At 44.6% G+C, this 26306-nt stretch overlaps 1 protein-coding gene and 1 long non-coding RNA gene across 2 annotated transcripts in view; both read left to right on the top strand.

Moving 5' to 3' along the window:
- GABBR2 (gamma-aminobutyric acid type B receptor subunit 2) overlaps window positions 1–26306 on the top strand; it is a 1198492-nt gene that overhangs the window by 17177 nt on the left and 1155009 nt on the right. The window lies entirely within an intron of this gene.
- Window positions 4747–11704, top strand: LOC141099793 (uncharacterized). The gene is made up of 2 exons (XR_012234525.1): window positions 4747–8927; window positions 10768–11704. It is a non-coding gene; the product is annotated as an uncharacterized lncRNA (long non-coding RNA).

The following is a 26306-nucleotide window of genomic DNA, read 5'->3' as shown; positions in this document are numbered from 1 at the left end:
TTATTCATTAATTTTCAATCCCCCATTTTTCTCCTAATACATTCACTGTTATTAGACAAAACACGTAGGAGGGCTCAAAAGGTTCCCATTTCAGTCAATGTTTGCAGAGAATTGAACATCACATTAGCCAGCAATTAACTTCCACAGAAGTTACATTAGTTTCTCTCATAAGTATGTAACTCTGTTTCCAAACTGCCATGACAAAATGGAAAAATGTAAAAAAATGGTGCTTGCCTAGGATGTAACACATATACCCTGTTTCCCCGTAAATAGGGTGCCCCCCAAAAGTAAGGCATGCTATGGGGAGCACCGTGCCTGCTAATATAAGGCACCCCCCCGAAAATAAGGCATACCTTGTTCTGTGCATGGGACATGCAGTTGTGTCTCGCTCCCGCTGTCCGGTGCCCGCCACTGCAGCCGCGCTGTTCGAAGGAGTTAATCACAGCCTCGGAGCTGTGTGCCGATCTCCGCCCATGAGCCCCACTCCAATCTCAGCCTCTGATTGTTCCTGGGCTGTGATTGGCCCAGGGCTCCTGTGCTCTGATTGGCCCAGGGCTCCTGCGCTTTGATTGGCCCAGGGCTCCTGTGCTCTGATTGGCCCAGGGCTCCTGCACCACCAAAGCACTGAAAGCAGCACCGCGGAGGAAACCAGTAAGAAAGTGAAAGTGTGTGTGTGTGTGTCTGTGTATGGGTGTGTGTGTGTCTGTGTATGGGTGTGTGTGTCTGTGTAAGGGTGTGTGTGTGTCTGTGTGTGTGTGTGTATGGTACACACATGGGAGGCTGCAGTGGGATACTGTGATAATGGGAGGCTGCAGTGGGATACCGGGATGATGGGAGGCTGCAGTGGGATGATGTGGGATGATGGGAGGCTGCAATACTGTACTGTAGAATGATGGGGGCTGTAATGGAATGATGAGGGTGCTGTATTGGGGACTGTAAAGGGATGATGAGGGCTGCAATGGTATGATGGGAATATTTGGGGCTGCAAAATGATGATGGGGCTGCTACGGTAAAGGAACTGCTGTGGGTGATTGTTATGGTAGCGGTACAGTGTCCAGAAAGTGTGTGGGAGCTATTCTAGAGCCCTTATGTTTTGTGGCCCTGTGTGGGAGTCAGGCAATTACAGTACCGTATCGTAGAGTGTTACTTTGATTTGTTGTCTGCTTTTCTGCTGAACGGTCTATATGTCTGACTACTGGTCTTATGCTACAGAACGTTCCTTATGTAAGGGTAGAGCACGCTGGAATGTTTCTCATGAAAATAAGATACCCCCCCGAAAATAAGACATGGTGCAACTTTCGGGGCAAAAATTAATATAAGACAGTGTCTTATTTTTTGGGAAACAGGGTACTATGTAGTGCTGTTGCTGGCACCCCTGCGTGGTTCCCTTCCACCTCCATGCAGGAACGCCTGTATACTCACCGCCTCGTCTGTGCGGTGTGGTCCCTGGCATGCTCTCTGTCTCCATATGTTAGGTGCACTGCACTTTCCAGTGGCGCACCTCCAGCTCTTCAAAAGGCAGCACTTGCACATAGTAAAATGCACAGAAGCCAATGGCTATAGTATAAGAGTGCACCTACAAGATGTATCCCAGCCAAATGTTGGGAGGGATCTTGTTTGAAAGGCACCATCCTCAATAGGGAAGGGCCAAGCTACAAAATATGATTAGGTAGTGTTTAGTCTACTAGTGAGTTGTTAGGTCACCTGGATCTGGGGAGGCCAGTGTCCTGAATTGGAAGTCCCTAATCCTTATGTGGCCAGTCCTGAACCATCTTCTCAGACCCAGGTGTCTGAATGTGTGCTTATCCGTGTATTCCGTGTCCATGTCAGTAAACCGTTCGGCAGAGAATCCTGAACTTAGTCTGAAAGGAACCAGAGTCCTATCTATGTCTTTGTACCTGACCCTTGGGGTCAGCAGGTGCATTAGTGGAGATTGCCTCAGAGTGGTACCTGTTGGCTACCTGGAGCTCAAGCCTGACTCCACCATCAGAAGCTCCAGTGAACACCAGATAGCCGCTTAGTTACACCCTCCTAGGTATACCTGACCTCTTCACACAGTGGGTCCATAAACCATGTGCGCCTTCAGTGTGTGTAACATGGGATTGATATGGAAAACATTCAGTTGATTTTTTCATAGTCTCTAGGCATCATTAGCCAGCCAAGCTATGTGGATTCAAAATATAAGGGTAAAACTAAGAGCAGTAGCATAGCTATGATACCCTTAACTGTATAGAGGTAAATTCTGTGGGAGAGTGGGAAGACACAATCTCCATGCACTGTTGCTGCCCATTCTGTATGCGGCTGACAGGTCCAGAGCAAATCAATCCGATTATGACAACGTGCCGCGACACACACAGGAGGTGAGTCACGGAGCGATGATGTCACTGTGTCTCTCTACTCGGTACCTGCGGCTATCTGCTGCTTGACTTTCTGTGGTAAGGTGAATATATGTTTTTTTTTTTTAAATTGAATGATGGCCTTTATATGTTGGGGCTACTAAGGGTAGGCTCTCATAAATAGTGGTGGCTACTAAGAAGGCCCACATAAATAGTGGGGGTTACTAAGGGGACCGCGATATAGTGGGAGCTACTAAGAGGTCCCATAAAATAGTGGAGGCTATTAAGGTGCCCCTCAAAATAGTGGAGGCTACTAGGGGGGCCCCCATAAATAGTGGGGGCTACTAAGGGGGCCTTCATAGATAATGGAGACCACTAAGAGGATGCCATCATACGTAGTCAGAGCTACTAATCGGGCCATCATATTTTTGGAGTACAGAGGGGGTCATTATAAAGTGTGGAGGCTACTGAGTGGTCCATGATACAGTGTAGGGCAGCTTAGGGGTCGATGATACAGTGTGATGGTTACTAAGGGAGCCATGATACAGAGTGGGGGCTACTGAGGGGGCCATCATACAGCGTGAGGGCTACTGGTGGGGTCATCATACAGTGTGGGAGATACTACGGGGCTTTGATACAGGGTGAGGGTTATTAAGGGGGTCATAATACAGAGTGGGGGCTTCAAAAAGTCCATGATACAAAGTAGGGGCTACTTTGGGGACCATCATACAGTTGGGGCCATCAAACATTTTAGGGGCCACTAAGGGGCCAGTGTGCTGTGTAGGTGTTTCTAAGGTGCCATTATTCAGCGTGGGGCATCATACAGTTTTGGGAGCATTATACTGTGTATAGGGAAGCATCATACTGTGTAGAGGGGAGCTGTGTATAAGGGAGCTGTACAGGGTGGAGACTCAGTACATTATTGAAGGGGTTGTCCAGGCTTTTCACATAATCTCAGTACATATCTGGGCTGCAGAATTATGACAATAAGTAATTTACTTTCTGTCACTAGTTTGCACGGTTTTCTCGATATTTTAAACAGAACGTCCAAGGGGGGTGTGTTATGGCATTGAAATGAGAACTAGTCGTAACCTCCTACTCTACTCCAAACATGCCCTCTATAGCAACAACCCCACCCTCCATAGCTACAGGCCCTCCCCGTCCACGTGAAGCAGCCCTCATCACACAGTAAGGAATTCTTCCCCTCCAGCAGCCTCACTGCAGAGAGCAGAGAGCTGCTCCTCCCCCAGACACACACTGAACAGTTATCTATGGAAAGTGAAAGTAGTGATGAGGGAAAATCGTCCTGTATTCTGGGCCACTCCATGATTACAATACATAACTCATTATCAGTAATTCCTTCCCTCACTGTCCCAGGCTGCTGGCAGCAGTGAGAACAGACTGTGTGATGGCCAGTGATGGGGGTCTGCAGCTTCTAATCTGCACAGGGGATGGCAGTCACTGATGTAATCTGTTGTGTGACAAAGCCTCTGCTGTGTGAATGAGACTGCTCTGTGTCACTGATGTCTTCACACAGAAGCAGATTTGGTGCAGTGTATGTGTGAGCACTATGTCTCTAATGACACAAATACTGATGGAAGCAGCCTGTCCAATCAGCAGCTGTAACAGTGTGAAGTGTTGGGGGGTGTATGTTTGTATGTATGTATTGTGCTGCTTTCACAAATACAGGATCACTGCTGTGTTCTTTCCAATGCTGGAATGATGATAAAGATGAGTGCTGGTGCAGTTTACTGCCAGCCAATGAGTGGGTGGTGCTGGTCACTGGAGCTTGCAGGGAGTTTGGTGGGGCTTCGCACATACACTGCACCAAAACTGCTGCTGTGTGAAGACATCAGTGACACAGAGCTGTCTCATTCACACAGCAGAGGCTTTGTCACAGAACAGATTACATCAGTGACTGACATCCCCTGTGCAGATTAGAAGCTGCAGACCCCCATCACTGGCCATCACACAGTCTGTTCTCACTGCTGCCAGCAGCCTGGGACAGTGAGAGAAGGAATTACTGATAATGAGTTATGTATTATAATCATGGAGTGGCCGAGAATACAGAACGATTTTCCCTCCTCACTACTTTCACTTTCCATAGATAACTGTTCAGCGTGTGTCTGGGGGAGGAGCAGCTGGGTGGTCCTCTCTCTGCACTGAGGCTGCTGGAGGGTAAGGATTCGTTACTGTGTGATGAGGGCTTCTTCATATGGATGGGGAGGGCTTGTAACTATGGAGGGTGGGGTTGTTGCTATAGAGGGCATGTTTGGAGTAGAGTAGGAGGTTACGACCAGTTCTCATTTCGAAGCCATAGCACCCCCCCCTTGGACGTTCTGTTCAGAATATCTAGAAAACCGTGCAAACTAGTGACAGAAAGTAAATTACTTATTGTCATAATTCTGCAGCCCGGATATGTACTGAGATTATGTGAAAAGCCCGGACAACCCCTTTAAGACTTATTAAATGTTAGGTGGGCACTTATTATTATAGGGGCACTCAGGGTATTGTGACTTTTAAAGGGGAACACAAAGCATTATACTGTGTAGAGAGGAGCTGTGTGGACATCGTATTGTGTATAAGGGAGCTGTACAGGGGTAGACTCGGGACGTTATTAAGTATTAAATGGGCACTTATTGTTATAGAGGCACTCAGGCTAATGAGATTGTCAAAGGGGCACACAAAAGGCATTAATACTGCAGAGGGGGTAAAATGTGGGCACTCTATTCTAGGGCACTTGTACAGGTCATTAATACGTATAGTCTAGAGGTTTGTTTTACCATTTAGAGGGCACAAAGGAAGCATTATTAATATATTATGGCACAATGGTGGGCATATCTATGTGGGTCCTAAGACGGATACTGTTTTTGTGCCCCACAGCAGGTGCAGTAACAGGGACACATATGGTAGCATTAGCTCAGAATTTGGGTGACAACTGGATGAGAAGTTTGTGCAGATTGGGAATAGTTGGGGACAGTGTTGGACATGTGAGAAGTCAAATGTGTCTGTCTTGTGAACTCTGCACACAAGTCATGGCTGGAGAAGTCATATCAGTCTGGGCCAGATGGAAAAGACAAGGAAAGTGATCAACTCCATCCAAAAGAACTTCAGCTGTAAGGCTAAGTTCACATTTGCGTATGGAGGAGCTGCAGACGTCTGCGGACATCCTCTTTGAAACTCCGCCCATGGCCACACCTCCTCCGGTCAGCTCTGCCTACGTCCGCATACTTCTGCATGCAGCCTGCATACCCAATCTTTATCATTGGGTACGCAGGTTGTGTAATGTATGCGGATGCCTCCGCACGCGGTTTTGACGATGTGGCGCCCGCATAAAATTCCAACATGATGCGTTCGATGCAGGTTGCCGCATCGTCAAAACGACGTATCTAGAGGCATCTGCATACATCCGCATGACCTGCGTACCCAATGTTAGAGATAGGGTACGCAGGCCACATGGAACGTAGGTGGAGCTGACCGGAGGATGTGAGGCCGTGGGCGGAGCTTCATGGAAGAAGTCCGCAGACGTCCGCAGCTCCTCCATATGCAAATGTGAAGCCAGCCTAAGTCACTATCTGTAACTGTCCTGTAATCTCTTGTGTGTTTATGCTTCTGCAGGAATGGTATCTACCACTATATGGTCACCATACAATGATAACATCAGTGTTGGTTTTGTATAGAGATGTATTTCCAGTAAGAGCATAGTCATCTTCTGAGGTTCCCTTTTACCTATGATCAGGGTGCACCACCATAGTTGTAATCGGGGTTATCTGGTTTGGGACCCACTCAGAAGTTTCGCCCCCCTGAACCAAACCCATAGCTATGCCCTTGACCAAGAGGATCGGAAAAGCACAAAAATGAAAAAGGTAATACAGTGCAAAGTACTCTATTTCTCATTAACCCCAATTTTTCATTTTTGCACTTTCATTTTTTCATCCCCTTATTCCAAAAGCCATATCTTTTTTATTTTTCAATTGGCGTTGACGTGTAATGGCTTGTTTTTTGTGGGACGAGTTGTACTTTTGAATGAGACCATATATTTGATCATGTGATGCACTGGAAATTTGAAAGAAAATTGCAGATGTGGCATTATGACAAAAAAAGCAATTCTGCAATTTATTTATTTACAGTGTTTGTTTTATGGTAAAAATTATTTGCAATATGATTCTTCAGGTCAGTACGATTACAGAGATACCAAACATGCAAATCTTATGTTTAAATTAAGTGGTGAAAAAAAATGTAGAATTTTGTTAAAAAAAAAAAAATAAATAAATTTGGCTTGTGATGCCGTTTTCCGAGAACCATAACATTTTCAATTTTTAGCATATGGATCTGTGTGAGGAATTGTTTTTTGCACTACAATCCAATATTTGTATTGATATCATTTTACAGTAGATACAATGTTTTGATCGTCTTGTGGTCAAAAAAGAACGCAACTCTGGCATTTATATTTGTTTTTCTGTTACGCCATTTTCTGACTGGAATAATTAATTTTATATTTTAAAATATTTGACTTTTACGAATGCCACAATATCATGTGTATTTTTTCTTAATGTTTAATGAGGGAAAAGCGGGGTGATTTGAACTTTTATACTTGTTAAAAAAATTTTTTTTATATTTTTTTAATTGTTTACTGTATTTGTTAGTGCCATTAGGGGACTTTAACCTGCGATCATTTGATCACTTGTACTATACAGAGCCATACCATGCTATTGCTATGTACAGCTTTCACAGAAGTACCATCATGACAGTCACAATGGTCTTCAGCAGACCCCTGGCCGTCATTCTTCACATCGGCACCCCACAATCAGGTCACAGTATCACAGATGGGTTCATAAAACGTCACACCCTCCTGCTGGTGCGCTGTAAATGCCACTGTTACAGATTGACAGTAATATTTAACAGATTAATAGCCATACGTGAAGCTCATCTGTTGGCAAAGATGCGGGCTCTACTCAAAGTCAGGGATCCGGGTATGTCATATGCCGAGAAAGGTTTAATTTGAAAAATAAAATTAATTTTACAAAATAATTTTCATGATCCCTTGGGGTTTAAAGAAAATGTTAAAGAGTAACTTTTAAGGCAAAGTATTTTGAAGGTCCTTAGAACTATTTTGAACCTTTGAATGTATTTATTCTACAGTGTGGGCCATTTATATGGATACACCTACATAAAATGGGAATGGTTGGCGACCCAGATCGGCGCACTGAATTTGCAGAATGGCCAAAACAAAAATTGGAACAGGACCCTCAGTTTACACAGAACATTATATTCAGTGATGAGGCAAACTTTTTTGGGTGAACCATTTATACGGATACACCTAAATAAAATGGGAATGGTGACAGTTTTCTTGTGTAGGGTGTCTTGCATTGAAATCTGCAATGACCCGGGTACTGCGTTCAGCAGACATCAACACAATTTCTATCTGCTCCTCACGTGTTAACCTCTATGACATGTCAGTGGCTGTAAGCAAAGAGAAACTTGAAATAACTCATGAAAACCAAGCACACCATTGTTTTTCTTGTGAAATTCTCAATAAGTTTGATGTGTCACATGACCCTCTTCCCATTGAAAAAAATAAAGTTGGATCCAAAATGGCCAATTTCAAAATGGCCACCACGGTCACCACCCATCTTGAAAAGTTTTTCCACTCCCATATACTAATGTGCCACAAGCAGGAAGTTGATATCACCAAGCATTCTCATTTTATTTAGGTGTATCCATATAAATGGCCCACCCTGTATTTCGTGAACCACACTTCCATTTGCACTTTATTGTATTATATTACATTAATGTTTATTTTTCATGTTCATCTCTCTAACTTGCAAATTAGAATATTGTCCAATGTCCATTATTCATTATGCATTTTATTGTACCTTTTGATATGGTGCCACATAGTTAAGGCTAGTTTCACACTTGCGCCTTTTTGCGCAGCGTATCGAGCGCACATGAAACGCATGTCAAAAGCGCATGCAAACGCTTGTAAATGCTGCGTTTTTTGTAGCATTATTGTGCACATTACGACAAAAAATTGCAGCGTTTTTATGCGTTTAACAGCGTTTTTCATGTGTTTGCATTTTTTATGCGCAATGGTGTCACTTCACAGGAGGAAAAATCCTTGAAAAATTCTTGCAACACACTCCACCAATGGGACAGCAGTGGGCGTGTCTTATGGAAATTCTTTATATAGACCCTGTTTACAGCTGAATTCTTCACATTTGCTTGCATTTGCCTTGATAAACATGGATCTGCTCTGGAAGAGTTTTTACTTTGACTTGGATCTGGACATGAGGATGACTCAGGCTTATGCAGTTGCTTGCCATGAACAGAGGGAGAGAGAGAGAGGCAGCGAAGACGGCAGCGGCGACTTTTGTGGATACATCCCATTATTGTACTCCGGGAGAGCCGTGGAGCGTACCACACCCTCTACAGTGAGCTACAGGCAAACTCAGAGAAATTTATGGATTATACCCGGATGTCCCAAGAAACCTTTAACTATTTGCTTGGTCAGGTCAAAGAAGTCATCCGGAGACACGACACGCAGCTCCGGCGTGCGATTACTCCTGAGGAACGGCTCCTGGTCAAATTACGGTATGTAGTTTTGCAAAACCAATGCCTGCCTAATTTTCTTTGTTGTGACATGTACTCTTCCAAATCTGGCAGAATTAGAATTCTGCCATGTAGTTAACAAAAGGCTGCGGCAATTTTTTATGGCATGTATTGAACAAAAGGCTGCAGATATATACAGTGGGGCAAAAAAGTATTTAGTCAGTCAGCAATAGTGCAAGTTCCACCACTTAAAAAGATGAGAGGCGTCTGTAATTTACATCATAGGTAGACCTCAACTATGGGAGACAAACTGAGAAAAAAAAATCCAGAAAATCACATTGTCTGTTTTTTTTTCATTTTATTTGCATATTATGGTGGAAAATAAGTATTTGGTCAGAAACAAGCAATCAAGATTTCTGGCTCTCACAGACCTGTAACTTCTTCTTTAAGAGTCTCCTCTTTCCTCCACTCATTACCTGTAGTAATGGCACCTGTTTAAACTTGTTATCAGTATAAAAAGACACCTGTGCACACCCTCAAACAGTCTGACTCCAAACTCCACTATGGTGAAGACCAAAGAGCTGTCAAAGGACACCAGAAACAAAATTATAGCCCTGCACCAGGCTGGGAAGACTGAATCTGCAATAGCCAACCAGCTTGGAGTGAAGAAATCAACTGTGGGAGCAATAATTAGAAAATGGAAGACATACAAGACCACTGATAATCTCCCTCGATCTGGTGCTCCACGCAAAATCCCACCCCGTGGGGTCAGAATGATCACAAGAACGCTGAGCAAAAATCCCAGAACCACGCGGGGGGACCTAGTGAATGAACTGCAGAGAGCTGGGACCAATGTAACAAGGCCTACCATAATTAACACACTACGCCACCATGGACTCAGATCCTGCAGTGCCAGACGTGTCCCACTGCTTAAGCCTGTACATGTCCGGGCCCGTCTGAAGTTTGCTAGAGAGCATTTGGATGATCCAGAGGAGTTTTGGGAGAATGTCCTATGGTCTGATGAAACCAAACTGGAACTGTTTGGTAGAAACACAACTTGTCGTGTTTGGAGGAAAAAAAATACTGAGTTGCATCCATCAAACACCATACCTACTGTAAAGCATGGTGGTGGAAACATCATGCTTTGGGGCTGTTTCTCTGCAAAGGGGCCAGGACGACTGATCCGGGTACATGAAAGAATGAATGGGGCCATGTATCGTGAGATTTTGAGTGCAAACCTCCTTCCATCAGCAAGGGCATTGAAGATGAAACGTGGCTGGGTCTTTCAACATGACAATGATCCAAAGCACACCGCCAGGGCAATGAAAGCGTGGCTTCGTAAGAAGCATTTCAAGGTCCTGGAGTGGCCTAGCCAGTCTCCAGATCTCAACCCTATAGAAAACCTTTGGAGGGAGTTGAAAGCCCGTGTTGCCAAGCGAAAAGCCAAAAACATCACTGCTCTAGAGGAGATCTGCATGGAGGAATGGGCCAACATACCAACAACAGTGTGTGGCAACCTTGTGAAGACTTACAGAAAACGTTTGATCTCTGTCATTGCCAACAAAGGATATATCACAAAGTATTGAGATGAAATTTTGTTTCTGACCAAATACTTATTTTCCACCATAATATGCAAATAAAATGAAAAAAAAACAGACAATGTGATTTTCTGGATTTTTTTTCTCAGTTTGTCTCCCATAGTTGAGGTCTACCTATGATGTAAATTACAGACGCCTCTCATCTTTTTAAGTGGTGGAACTTGCACTATTGCTGACTGACTAAATACTTTTTTGCCCCACTGTATATATTTTTTTTATTGAATTTTAGGTGTGTACAAAAATCCCTATACACAAATATTAATTTTTTTTTCTTTGTGTCACAGATTCCTGGCTACTGGAGAAACCCTCTCCTCACTGCACTTCCAGTACCGTATTGGAATCTCCACGTTGTCTGGAATTGTAGTGGACACCTGCCGGGCTTTGTGGAACGTTCTTTGTCCAGAATTCTTGCCCCTGCCCACCGCAGAAAAGTGGTTGGAAATCGCCGAAAGATTCTGTACTGTCTGCAATTTTCCTAACTGTTTGGGAGCTGTGGATGGGAACCACATCCGGATTATCAAGCCCAAAAGAACAGGCTCTGAGTACTACAACTATAAAAAGTACTTTTCTACTGTACTCATGGCCATTGCGGATGCAGACTGTATGTTTATTGCTGTGGACATTGGAGCATTTGGCCGTGGGAATGACTCCTAGGCTTTTAAGAACTCGGACATGGGCAGGAGGTTGTATGGCAACAACTTCAATTTCCCCATGCCACGGCCTCTTCCCAACACTGAAGGTCTGCCACAGCCCTTTGTAATGGTTGGTGATCAAGCATTCCAGATGTGCCAAAACCTGCTCAAGCCCTACTCCAGCTGGGACTTGGACCACAAGAAAAGAATTTTTAATTACAGGCTGACCAGGGCCAGAAGTACAGTAGAGTGTACATTTGGTATACTTGTATCTAGATGGCGCATTCTTGGCACAGCCAATAATCTGAAACTGGAAACAGTGGATGAGGTGGTGAAGGCGTGTGTAGTCCTACATAATTTTGTAATTGCTAGAGAGCACCCGAAATTAGATCTTGATGATGTTGCTCCTAACCCATTGCCGGAATTTACTCAGCACCCTCTCAGGTCATCCGTTGAAGATGGCCAAATGAGGGACCAACTTGCGGCCTACTTCAACTCCGATGTAGGACGGGTGGAATGGCAAGAGCAAATGGTGTAAAAAAATTGTCTTGTTGGTATGTTAATAAAAAACACTGTTTTGATACCTGTACTGAGTGCATTCTGTGTTTTCACTCTCCCAATACAATTAGCAAGTAACCAGGTGTATCAGTGAATTTAGGATGCTGTGTTTTGTGCATCAGGAATTCACTAATACTCCTGAGTAGGTAACTATACATACACACACAAGTTGTATGACCTTTATAATCTCTACAGTGTGTTCAATTAACAGCGACCGTAGAGATAATACAACTGATATTTGTGTCACATGGGGCAATTTTACAAATAATGATTTTTGGATTCACTGGCATACTTCACTTTTTATGACACCGAAACATGTAAATATAAATATTATTTGTAGGATCAGCACTTTAGCTTGGATTTTGAAAGCACACTGGTAAAATACCCAGGCCTGGTGTCATGCTGAAGTGACGAATACTTCACAAATTTATCACAAATGGGCAGGAGAATACACATTAAACTGCAGCATCACTACACTGTTCTTCAGATATATGGAGAGTTAAGCCACGCTGCAGGTTCAAACTCATGTGTATTCACCTGCCCAGATGTGATAGTGATGATGATACAAGGTCAGGGTATTTGTGAAGTATACATAACATTTATTTTCACTATCATTAATCAGTTTCTTCAACACACACGGAATAGAGTATGTGGTTAATTACAAGGTATATCTACAGTTTCTTGCCTTATCTCTAATAGTTAAATGATGATGGTACAAAATAGGCAAGGTAACAATAGATATGCCTTGCACTCAACACCATCCTCTATGCCAGGGTTTCCAAACTCTAGTCCAAAATGTCCACCAACAGATCATGTTTAAGGATTTAATTTTTTTTTTTCCTCAGGTGATGCAGTTATCACCAGAGTAATGGAATTACTTAAAACATGATTTGTTTGTTGGCCGTCAACACTGGGGAACCCTGCTCAATTCATGACTTGTCTTTTCCACAGCAGTCTCTACATTCTTGTAATATTGCACAGACTGAATTCAGCAGGGTTCCCCAACTCCAGTCATCAAGGGCCACCAACAGATCATGTTGTAAGGAAATCCATATCTCCATTGATAACTGCTTCACAAGAGCAAAAAGAAAAAAGGAATTCCATACAACATGATCTGTTGATGGCCCTTGAGGACTGGAGTTGGGGAACCCTGCTGGATCCAGTCTGTGCAATATTCCAAGAATGTAGAGACTGCTGTGGAAAAGACAAGTCATATAGATATGTGTTGTGAAAACAACCAATCTATATGACTTGTCTTTTCCAAAGCAGTCTCTAAATTCTTGTAATATTGCACAGACTGGATCCAGCAGGGTTCCCCAACTCCAGTCCTCAAGGGCCACCAACAGATCATGTTGTAAGGAAATCCATATCTCCGTTGATAACTGCTTCACAAGAGCAAAACGAAAAAAGGAATTCCATACAACATGATCTGTTGGTGGCTTTTGAGGACTGGAGTTGGGGAACCCTGCTGGAATCCAGTCTGTGCAATACTCCAAGAATGTAGAGACTGCTGTGGAAAAGACAACTCATATAGATTGGTTGTTTTGACAACACATATCTCCAAGACTGACACAAGAATCTCCAAATCTGACACAAGAAACATGTCTCAGTAATGGAGATATCTGGTGGCAAAAACGCTAAGTGCACGGCGCAGTGTGTGTACGGCGCAGTGTGTGTAGTCGGCGATTGACACAGTAACCAATCCAAATATTTTGAAAGAAGAATTGCACATTTATTTTTATAAAAAAATTTTTTTTATTAGGAATGACGTTTGGGGGAAGTGTTATGAATGGGAAACTGAGGAGGAAAAAAAGACAACAAGCTAAGTCTCAGAAAACCAGAGAAGTTGATAACTATGCAGATTGCAGATCCCTGATCTTAACCGCACAACTAGAAGCAGTCGTGGAGCATTCCTACGTTGGTCTAGACGCCTCGTCACAACCGGAGAACTACATAAGCCTAAAGCAGGAAAAGAGAAAAACTAACTGCCCCAGAGCAGACCCCAAAGGAAAGACAGCCCCCCACAAGTATTGACGGTGAAACAAGATGAAAATACAAACAAAGGCAGGAAAATAGGCTGAGCAAACGATGGGACCCTGCTAACTAAAAAGGACAGAAAAGGAAAGACACTGTCTGCAATCTGCCAAAAAAAACCCTACAAAAATATTGTCCAACACCTCTGATAGCAAAATTAACCCTGAAGTCACTAGACTTCTAAACCTATATCAGCACCTTGAAATATTCTGAGACAGAGCAAAAAAGAGGCCAATCTAATAAGGGACGGAAAGCAGATTGGCACATACTGATTAATAGGAGTGGAATTTCAGCATAACCCCAGCACGGGCAGGCAGATTACACAAAAAACTGAATTGACCAAAAAGCGCAAGTGTGAACAATAGCAAAAAACAAACTTAACTTGAGAAGACTGGAAGAGAGCTGAAGTCCAGGACCTGAGAAGCAGACTGAATCACCAGCACCCGGATAGGGCGTCGGCTGTCTTATATCCAGTCTGATACTCCAGAGATCCAATCGTTATCTTCCTCATCAGGTGGCAAATCACTACCACTTAAACCAACCGCACTACCTCCTGTCACAACCAGAGGGAGAACGGAAGGGGAACTCTCAACTGGTGGAGCAGAAAATGAGTTCATGACAGGGAAGATTGGGATACTTTGGGGGTGTGGAGAGACGAGTAATGGCTGGAGGTTGAGGGGGTTCTAGGAGAAGGGGCAATGAAAGTACTGGGGGAAGGGAGCTCTGGAATGGACATGGAGGCAGGCTGAGACACATTAGGAGGAGAGGGTGGATGGATGAACAAAGTTTTTTTTTTTCTTTTCTTTGGTGCAGGAGTATCCTGCCTGGACCGACTTCCACCATGAGGCCGCCTTACTTTGCTCCACCGCTTGGAGATGGTGGACCGTGGCGTTGACCTGTAAAATATCGAATGCGGGTCACCACTCTGCTGCTCTGTTTTGGCGGTGCTCATAGAAGTGGCAGTGGCGGTGCTCCTAGAAGGGGACAAAGTTGTGTTGGTGCTCATAGATGTGGCGGTGGTGGATGTCATATGAGGAGACGAAATCGTGTCGGTGCTCAAAGAAGTGGCGGTGGCGGTGATCCTTGGAGATGTAGTCGTGTCAGTGCTCCTAGAAGGAGGCTGCGTGTCGGTGATCTGAGCAGAAGTTCTGGCGGGACTCCAAGGAGAATTGGTGGCGGTGCTCTTTTGGATGAGGAGTGCTGGTGGTGCTCCTTTGATGTGGAGTGCTGGTGGTGCTCCTTTGATGAGGAGTGCTGGCTGTGCACTTTTGATGAGGAGTGCTGGCGGTGCTCCTTTGATGTTGATTGGTGGTGTCGGTGGCCCAAGCAGGTTCTGTTGTGGTTTTGATCCAAGCAGGTGGTGCTGTGGTGGTGGGGGTGCTCCATACAGGAGCAGCGCTTGCCATAGTGGTGGTGGCGGAGGAGTGTCCAGCAGCACTCAGGCTTGGGGTGGTGTAGTTGTGTCCGGCTTCACTGAGAATGCAGGTGGCTGTGCAGTGGAATGCAGCAGAAGTCGGTAGGGAGGTGTAGCGAGTCAGCGGTGGCACTGTTGGAAATGACACCAATGACTGCTGCACATACCGATTCTGCTGCATAGCCTGCAAGTAAGCCGTGTTGCAGGCCTGTAACACACACAACACACTGTTGCTCAGGACTAAGGTGTTCTGCCATGCCCTGTTCAATTTTACTGAAAAAATGGTGCGCTGGTCTGTTGAGGTCGGCCTCTGTTCGACAGAGTGGAAGCGGTGTTCCATGTGGTTAAAACCACGGTCAATCAGGGAAAAACCGCTTTCCATTCTGGCGGACAGCGCCTTGAGGCTGGCCTGAAAGGCCTCGCTCAAGTACATGAACTCGGGCATGACAGGCCTGTCCGAGGCCCTCTGCCGCTGGCGGGTAGTGCCCGTATAACCAGTGACAGAGACCTGGGACAGGGGAACACCTGATGGACCAGCTTCCTGGTCACCAGCTGTCTGTGTTGCTGACCTGCAAGATGCTTCCTGGCTGTCGGATGGTTGGGACGGGTCCAAGGTCGATCGATGAAGAACCGCTCCCGGGACAGGTTGCAGGGTGCTGCTCCAAGTGCTGTGGAAAGAAAGGGAAAACATTAGTATCATGCATTAACAAGAAGCATCAGCTGTGGAATAGAAAAGCACATAGTTTAAAAAAAAAAAATACTTACGCTCTGCTGGCAAGGACCGGTCTCAGAAAAGCCAACTCGCGATGATAGCGGTACTTTCTTCTGCGCCTTGCCGCTGAACCACTGCGAACCTATCACTCAGCACGAACATCAGTGTTGAAGCGGTCCTTCATCGAGCGCCAACGTGTGCGGATTTTGTTTACTGTTGGGAAAAAAAAGAAAAAACGTTAGACAATGCAATGAAGGCAACATAATTATCAGCACACACACCTGACAGAACTTTGCAAACAGTCAATGCTGCAGCACAAAAAAAACTATACACAATGCAGTCACTGTTGATCCTGAGGACACTGTTATGTTTCCTGCTAGATTATATGTAGCAGCCAAAACAACAGTATCATCAGGAGCAAGAGTGAAAACAGGATCAAGACAGCAGTTGAGTACATAAAGCAATCACTGTTTTCCAGGAGGCATTGGTGTGTTTGATGCAAGAATATATCTTGCCACAAACACACCAGCACCATGTGGACCAAAAATCAATGCAGCTTCAAGACAGCAGTTCAATACACAAAGCAATCACTGTTTTCCAGAAGGCATTGGTGTGTTTAATGCAAGAATATATCTTGCCACAAATACACCTGTACCATCAGGAACATAAATCAATGCAGCTTCAAGACAGCAGTTCAATACACAAAGCAATCACTGTTTTCCAGAAGGCATTGGTGTGTTTAATGCAAGAATATATCTTGCCACAAATACACCTGTACCATCAGGAACATAAATCAATGCAGCTTCAAGACAGCAGTTCAATACACAAAGCAATCACTGTTTTCCAGAAGGCATTGGTGTGTTTGATGCAAGAATATATCTTGCCACAAACACACCAGCACCATCTGGACCAAAAATCAATGCTGCTTCAAGACAGCAGTTCAATACACAAAGCAATCACTGTTTTCCAGAAGGCAGTGGTGTGTTTGATGCAAGTATATATCTTGCCACAAACACACCAGCACCAACTGGACCAAAAATCAATGCAGCTTCAAGACAGCAGTTCAATACACAAAGCAATCACTGTTTTCCAGAAGGCATTGGTGTGTTTGATTCAAGAATATATCTTGCCACAAACACACCTGTACCATCTGGAACATAAATCAATGCATCTTCAAGACAGCAGTTCAATACACAAAGCAATCACTGTTTTCCAGAAGGCATTGGTGTGTTTGATGCAAGAATATATCTTGCCACAAACAACCCAGCACCATCTGGACCAAAAATCAATGCATCTTCAAGACAGCAGTTCAATATACATAGCAATCACTGTTTTCAGAAGGCATTGGTGTGTTTGATGCAAGAATATATCTTGCCACGAGCACACCAGCACCATCTGGACCAAAAATCAATGCAGCTTAAAGACAGCAGTTCAATACACAAAGCAATCACTGTTTACCAGAAGGCATTGGTGTGTTTGATGCAAGAATATATCTTGCCACCAACACACCAGCACCATCTGGACCAAAAATCAATGCAGTATCACAGAGCATCTTCATACTTACTGAACGCCCTTTTTGAAGTTGGAGAGGCGCTGTCCCAGCCATCCATCATCGCTGCAGCCAGGATACGCTCCTCAGCACGGCGGATCAGGTGCTCGTTGTCGATGTACACTTCTTCGTCATCCCGTTGTGGAACCTAGAAAAAAAAATTAGAATCTTCGTAATTTTGGAGAATGAAAAAGATAGAAAAATAAACAGAGAAGAAGATGCATCTTCAAGACAGCAGTTCAATACACAAAGCAATCACTGTTTTCCAGAAGGCATTGGTGTGTTTGATGCAAGAATATATCTTGCCACAAACACACCAGCACCATCTTGGCCAAAAATCAATGCAGCTTCAAGACAGCAGTTCAATACACAAAGCAATCACTGTTTTCCAGAAGGCATTGGTGTGTTTGATTCAAGAATATATCTTGCCACAAACACACCTGTACCATCAGGAACATAAATCAATGCAGCTTCAAGACAGCAGTTCAATACACAAAGCAATCACTGTTTTCCAGAAGGCATTGGTGTGTTTGATGCAAGAATATATCTTGCCACAAACACACCTGTACCATCAGGAACATAAATCAATGCATCTTCAAGACAGCAGTTCAATACACAAAGCAATCACTGTTTTCCAGAAGGCATTGGTGTGTTTGATGCAAGAATATATCTTGCCACAAGCACACTAGCACCATCTGGACCAAAAATCAATGCAGCTTAAAGACAGCAGTTCAATACACAAAGCAATCACTGTTTTCCAGAAGGCATTGGTGTGTTTGATGCAAGAATATATCTTGCCACCAACACACCAGCACCATCTGGACCAAAAATCAATGCAGTATCACAGAGCATCTTTATACTTACTGAACGCCCTTTTTGAAGTTGGAGAGGTGCTGTCCCAGCCATCCATCATCGCTGCAGCCACCTCATTCCAGAGCTGCTGGGTCACCATTGTGTCTTTGTACTGCTGGTCACAGCTGTCCCACAACGGGATACGCTCCTCAACAAGGCGGATCAGGTGCTCGTTGTCGATGTACACTTCTTCGTCATCCCGTTGTGGAACCTAGAAAAAAAAATTAGAATCTTCGTAATTTTGGAGAATGAAAAAGATAGAAAAATAAACAGAGAAGAAGATGCATCTTCAAGACAGCAGTTCAATACACAAAGCAATCACTGTTTTCCAGAAGGCATTGGTGTGTTTGATGCAAGAATATATCTTGCCACAAACACACCTGTACCATCAGGAACATAAATCAATGCCGCTTCAAGACAGCAGTTCAATACACAAAGCAATCACTGTTTTCCAGAAGGCATTGGTGTGTTTGATGCAAGAATATATCTTGCCACAAGCACACTAGCACCATCTGGACCAAAAATCAATGCAGCTTAAAGACAGCAGTTCAATACACAAAGCAATCACTGTTTTCCAGAAGGCATTGGTGTGTTTGATGCAAGAATATATCTTGCCACAAACACACCTGTACCATCAGGAACATAAATCAATGCATCTTCAAGACAGCAGTTCAATACACAAAGCAATCACTGTTTTCCAGAAGGCATTGGTGTGTTTGATGCAAGAATATATCTTGCCACAAGCACACTAGCACCATCTGGACCAAAAATCAATGCAGCTTAAAGACAGCAGTTCAATACACAAAGCAATCACTGTTTTCCAGAAGGCATTGGTGTGTTTGATGCAAGAATATATCTTGCCACCAACACACCAGCACCATCTGGACCAAAAATCAATGCAGTATCACAGAGCATCTTTATACTTACTGAACGCCCTTTTTGAAGTTGGAGAGGCGCTGTCCCAGCCATCCATCATCGCTGCAGCCACCTCATTCCAGAGCTTCCGGGTCACCATTGTGTCTTTGTACTGCTGGTCACAGCTGTCCCACAACGGGATACGCTCCTCAACAAGGCGGATCAGGTGCTCGTTGTCGATGTACACTTCTTCGTCATCCCGTTGTGGAACCTAGAAAAAAAAATTAGAATCTTCGTAATTTTGGAGAATGAAAAAGATAGAAAAATAAACAGAGAAGAAGATGAAAATAAAGACAGAAAAAAAAAAAAAAGGAAAGACTATATACTAACATTGCGTCTCCTCGCCACGACTTGGATACGCTGCTCCCGTTCAGACTGCTCCCGCACTTCACCTTCACTGGCCGTGTCCGATGTCTGTACAAGAGAAAAAAAAAATTAAAACACATTTCTAGAGGCAGCTAAACTTACCCAAAGGCAGCAAAATCCTCACCTCACGATCAGCTTGGGCCAGTTCTTGCTGAGATGGCGAATAGACCGATCCAGAAGCAGACATGCTGGAATTTACACAAAAAATACATTAGTACATTATAAAATTGTACAGGACACACAGACATTATGTTGAAGAATACACCCATTTTGGCTTCTGAAGCTTGAATCCACAGTTGGAAGGCTGTCTTGTCTCTTCAAGGCTGTCTTGTCTCTTCAAGGCTGTCTGTAGAGTATTGGTCTGGCCCTGAAGACACATTCTTTTATCTAGACTCCTCTCAAACAATGTTGCTTGTTTAGGGGGAGTTCTAGACAAGTGTCTAGACATTGTTTACTGAAATCGCGTGCGCGCACAAAGCGCTGACATGCGTGCATCCAAGCGCACGTCAGCGACCCCATAGACCTTAGTGCTATTGTTGGGCGCACACGTGCACGCTCGATTTTTTTAGCGATGTAGGTGGAACAAGAGATGCAACATGTAGCGTACGGCGCGTCTAGGCGCACACCTGTAAAATGCGCAGCGCATACTAAACGCTGATGAGCGCGTGCAATCGCAAAACCTTGCGACCACCATGTTAGAGACAGGAGAACATTGCGCGTGCGCCCAATAGCGCACGATGCGCTGCGCGATAAAACGCTCGTGTAAAACCAGTCATTTAGATGCATTCACCTTTAGCATCATTGTTTGACTTTAGTTTAAGATTTCATTATATATATTTTTGCACTCAAATATATTATATTAAAGCCTTAATATGTCTATTTATTTTTACTTCACTTGTAATTAGACCAAATTTGATTCAACACGTATCATTTTATTAAGTTGGGAGACTTTAGCACCTTGGGACGTTCATATGATCCATCAAGTGAGATGCCACTATGTTGGTGACGATTCCGTTTAACGTACACCATGTAGCAAAAAGCGTCATGTTAACAAGCTAATGATGGCTCCACTGAGGATGTGCTGGATGGGGAAAAAGCGTTATGTTACCATGTCAACAACGTCCCGCCTGAACATGCCAATAGTGAATTGAATACAAATTCGATTATTTTCATTGTATATCACTGTTGTCCACAGCTCATTGTGTGTAGATGTTCTTGGTATTTAATTCTCACTCATGCTATGCTCACCTTTGAGGAGGTAGAGTTTGTGTACTTCTCACTCCTGCACTACTCCACTTTTCACCACCTTTGTGGAGGTAGAGTTTGTGTACTTGTCACTCCTGCACTACTCCACTTCTCACCACCATTGTGGAGGTAGAATTTGTGTACTTGTCACTCCTGCACTACTCCACTTCTCACCACCTTTGTGGAGGTAGAATTTGTGTACTTCTCACTCCTGCACCACTCCACTTCTCACCACCTTTGGGGAGGTAGAGTTTGTGTACTGCTCACTCCTGCACCATTCCTCACCAGCTTTGTGGAGGTAGAATTTGTGTACCTCTCACTCCTGTATAATTTCACTTTTCACCATCTTTGCAGAGGTAGTGTTTGTGTACTTCTCACTCCTACACCACTCCATTTCTCACCAGCTTTGTGGAGGTAGAGTTTGTGTTCTTCTCGTGCACATTCCACTTCTCACCAGCTTTGGGCCGGTAGAGTTTGTGCACTTCTCACTCCTGCATCATTCCACTTCTCACCACCTTTGGAGAGGTGAAGTTTGTGTACTGCTCACTCCTACACCACTCCATGTCTCACCACCTTTGGGGAGGTAGAGTTTGTTTACTCATCATACCTAAACCACTCCACTTCCTACCACCTTTGGGGAATTTTACTTCTCACTCCTGTACCACCCTTGCTGCATTTTTCAGGAGGTGACATTTGATTATGTTTTGGGCACCTTTTGTCACTCTAAATATTTCTAGTGTTATCCACTGTGAATGAATTCTGATGATTTGAAAAAGGTAGAATCCCAAAAAGCATTGCCTATTTTGTAAGTTATTTGTTTTCATTTCTTTTTTCCTCAGAATTTTGTTAGATTTTACAAATGTTACCATAATTTTTATATATATGTGTAATAAACCTAATAATTTTGCAAAATAACAACCAAAGGACACACTAGGAGCACTCCATGGTGAAGTCCTAGTGATAAAAACAGGAAAAGAGTAGCCAGAATCTGCTCACCTGGTGGAGTTGTTTAGGTCAGGTACATCTCTAATGAGAGCCGTAATGAAGTGGTATTTCTTATATAGACTGCTGCTCCACTTGTTAAAGCCGCCAGAGCTGCTCATAAAAGCAATTGCAAGGCAAAAAATTAGAAATAAAATGTTGTGGTATGCTCTGTCATGATGATAACAAGGATGAGAAGGTGCAGAATAATAACACATTTATTTAGATGACATGGGGTACACTTAAGGAGTGAACAAGGTTTATGTAACTGTTGAGAGCTGGGTTCACCCTATTCGAGCTCTAGCCTTATGACCTAACTTGCTGTAGGAATAGTGTTTCTTTTGTGGTGTGGTCCAGGAAAAGGAGCACTAGGCCTGACTACGAATTTGCGAGACATTGATGAGTAGCCTATTTTTGCAATCATCGTTTTATCATCATATTATCCAATCTCATTTAGTTTCTTGCACTGGACTGTTCATTGTACATATTAATCTTTTACCTGTAGATTAATATACTGGAAACTGTTGATTTCAACATGAGGCCTTAGGTTTTAGTACCGTGTTATTGCAAAGTTATGTTTACCGATTCTTGGGAACTATATTGTGATCAGGTCCTCATTTTGTCTGAGTGTGTCTGTCAGAGACACCGCACTGAACTTGCTCACTGAGCCCGTGCGTGTGTCCTGAGTAAAGCGAAAGCGTGCTCAAAGCTACCTGTGGAGCGGGCAGCAACCGAATAGATGTGTACTTCAGAGCCGCAGGACCTGAAGCACGTGACTGCTAGAGGCGTGGCCTAAACTCCACAGAGCTAGGAGCTGCAAGACAATTCCTAGCAGAGTAACTGCGAGACAAAGTTACCCAGGGGCATAGACAGTGAGAATAGTCAGGACGTAGCCAATGAGTCACACACAGAGATAACTGCAAGGTACCAAAGGGGGCGAGCAGAGAGTAGTTAGGTCACAGGCAATGAGTCATACACAGATAATAACGCAGTACAAAATCAACAGGCAAACTCACAACGGAAAACAGAGCCGGGTCAGAACCATATAAACAAGCAATAGCAACAAACAGGCACACGGGGGTCAGCACACTAGGCCAAAGGTAAAAGTATAACTGGCAGGGATTGAAGCTACCCAGGGGTTTATGAAGCTCTCCCAGAACCAGAAAGAGGCCACAATCATTAACCCCAAGTGTGCAGGTCAAAACCTGCACAGAGCTCCAGACATTAACCCCCGGTGTGCAGCTCAAAAACCTGCACTGGGATCATGACAGTACCCCCCTCTCAACGGGGGGCCTCTGGACCCCCAGGCTTCCCCGGGTACTTGGCATGGAACGCCTGAACCAGGCGATCTGCATGTACCGAATGAGCAGGGACCCATGAGCGCTCTTCTGGTCCATATCCCTTCCAGTGGACCATGTACTGCAAAGAGCGGCGCACCCGCCGAGAGTCCACAATATGTCCGACCTCATACTCCAATTGACCCTCCACCAGCAGTGGAGGAACAACAGTCTCAGAGTTCTCTTTGACAGATCCTGCTGGTTTCAACAGAGACTTATGGAACACATTATATATTTTTAAGGAGGCGGGGAGACGCAACCTATATGCCACAGGGTTGACTATCTCCATAATCTCATACGGACCAATGAACTTTGGTCCCAACTTAACTGATGGTACCTTTAAGTTGATGTTACGCGTGGAGAGCCAAACCTTCTCTCCCACCTGAAACATGTCTCCCGAGGCTCTCTTTTTGTCCGCAAAATATTTGTATCTCCCCTGGGCCCGAGAGATATTACGCCGGACTTCAGCTCAGAGGTTTTTTAACCGTTGAACGGACCCCTCTGCTCCTGGACAACCGGAATCCACCCGAGAAAACTCCCCAAAATGCGGATTAAAGCCATAGTTAATCAGGAATGGGGACATGTTGGTGGACTGACTCACCCGGTTGTTAAAAGCGAATTCAGCCAACGGTAACGCATCACACCAATCCTCCTGTCTGGCGGAGGTCAGACACCTGAGAATTTGTTCCAGGGATTGATTGGTGCGTTCCGTCTGACCATTGCTCTCCGGGTGATATGCCGACGAGAAGGAGAGTGAGATGCCCAATTTCATACAGAACGCCCTCCAAAATTTGGCCACAAACTGCACACCTCCGTCAGACACAACATTCAGGGGTACCCCATGCAATCGGACCACATGCTGCACAAACAACCTTGACAATGTTTCTGCTGAAGGTAATGCTGCCAAGGGAATGAAATGGGCCTGTTTAGAAAACCTATCCACCACCACCCAGATCACGGTATTGCCCCTGGAAGGTGGAAGGCCGGTAATAAAATCCATGGAAAGATGAGTCCATGGCCTATCAGGAACTGGTAAAGGTATGAGTTCCCCAGCCTGTCGGTTTTGCGAGCTTTTGGAACGGGCACACATGCCACAAGCAGAAACAAATTCCTTGACATCGGACCTTAATGAAGGCCACCAAAAACCCCTGGCTACTGCCTCTCTAGTGGCCGTGATACCTGGATGAGCACTCAGCCTAGAATCATAAAACTCCTGCAGAAGTCTAGGCCGCAATGAATCTGGAACTAACAGTTTATCGCTTGGCCTGATTGCCGGAGCTAGGGCCTGAGCCCTTAGGATTTCTTGTTCCAACTCAGTTGAAACCCCCGCCACTACCACCCCTGGGGGAAGAATGGAGGACGGCGGCTCAGGGGGAGACACTGGATCAAAACTTCTGGACAGGGCATCCGCTTTAACATTTTTGGACCCCGGTCGAAAAGTAATTGAGAACTGAAATCGTGAAAAAAAAGTGACCAACGGGCATGTCTAGGAGTAAGCCTCTTAGCAGATTCAAGGTATGCCAAATTTTTGTGATCCGTGACAACCGTGATAGGGTGAGCCTCCCCTTCCAAAAAGTGCCTCCATTCCTCAAATGCCAGCTTGACCGCAAGAAGTTCTCTATTGCCTACATCATAGTTTTTCTCAGCTGAAGAGAACTTCTTGGAGAAGAAGGCACAGGGTTTGAGATTGGTAAGGGTGGCCGGACCCTGGGATAGCACAGCCCCCACCCCCACTTCAGAAGCATCCACCTCCACAATGAATGGTTTGGACGGGTCAGGTTGCACCAACACCGGGGCAGACATAAAACATTTCTTAATCCCTGAGAAGGATTCCTTAGCGAGTACAGACCAATTTTTTACATCAGCTCCCTTCTGGGTAAGATCCGTGAGTGGTTTAACCACTTGTGAGAAACCTTTAATGAATCTCCGGTAATAGTTCGCAAATCCTAAGAAGCGCTGGAGCCCCTTGAGATCTCGAGGCTGAACCCAGTCAGCGATCGCCAGCACCTTCTTAGGATCCATACGAAACCCCTCACAGGACACAATCAACCCCAAAAAAGACAGCTCCTGTACAAAAAACGAACATTTTTCCAATTTGGCGAACAGTTGGTTCTCCTTGAGTCTCTGGAGAACAGTCTTTAGATGTTGCAAGTGAGATTGACTGTCCGGGGAATACACCAAAATATCATCCAAATAAATAATAACAAAGCGGCCTATCAGATCAGAAAACACAACATTGATGAAATTTTGGAAAATAGCGGGTGCATTAGTTAACCCAAATGGCATTACCAGGTTCTCAAAGAGTCCTTCTGATGTGAGGAATGCCGTTTTCCACTCGTCCCCTTCCCGAACCCTTATCAGATTGTAGGCCCCCGCAGATCTAACTTGGAGAACCATTGGGCCCCAGCTAACTGGTTACATAAGTCTGGGATGAGGGGAAGCGGGTAAGAGTTCCTAACCGTTATCTTGTTCAGTTCCCGAAAGTCGAGGCACGGCCGCAAACCACCATCTTTTTTCTTCACAAAGAAGAACCCTGCTGCCACAGGTGACACAGAGGGCCTGATATGCCCTTTACGGAGACTCTCAGCTATGTACTCCTTCATGGCTTGGCGCTCAGGCCCAGACAAATTGAACAATCGAGCCTTAGGTAACTTGGCTCCGGGTACTAAATCAATGGCACAATCATAGGGTCTATGTGGTGGCAGCGCCTCAGCCTCACTTTCGGAAAAAACGTCTTTGAAATCTTTCAGGTACTCCGGAATACCTTCCAGATCGACAGACGACACAGATTTAACAGCGTTAACAAGATGTCCCCGGTTACCACATTTACTATTGCATTCCCATTGAGTGATTTCCCCTGTAACCCAATCAATGGTAGGATTATGGCGTTGAAGCCAAGGCATCCCCAGTACCACCAGACAACTTAGTTTCTCCACATGAGTGGAACCCACTTTTAGAGAAAAAAGTTCAGACCTGCAACAGATACCGTCTTGGGTAAGAGGAGATGAGTCAATTGCCACAAGTTTAACAGGATCGTGAAGCCTGACTGTCCCTATCTTATAAAGAGTCATAACCTTGGTATCAATCAGGTTCACCGCCGAACCGCAGTCAATAAAAGCAGTAGTCTGAACAGGACCATAACCAAGTTCCAGTTCCACCTGCAGCACCATTTTTGCACATGAGGAAAATTGTACCTGAAGGTCTGGGCAGCCTCCTCTATTACTACCC

The sequence above is a fragment of the Dendrobates tinctorius genome, unplaced genomic scaffold, assembly GCF_039654945.1.
Source record: "Dendrobates tinctorius isolate UK_male_01 unplaced genomic scaffold, ASM3965494v1 ptg000102l, whole genome shotgun sequence".
In the NCBI taxonomy this organism is placed as follows: domain Eukaryota; kingdom Metazoa; phylum Chordata; class Amphibia; order Anura; family Dendrobatidae; genus Dendrobates; species Dendrobates tinctorius.
The sequence above is the reverse complement of the archived record's forward strand: the minus strand, read 5'-3'. Positions and strand labels throughout refer to the sequence as shown.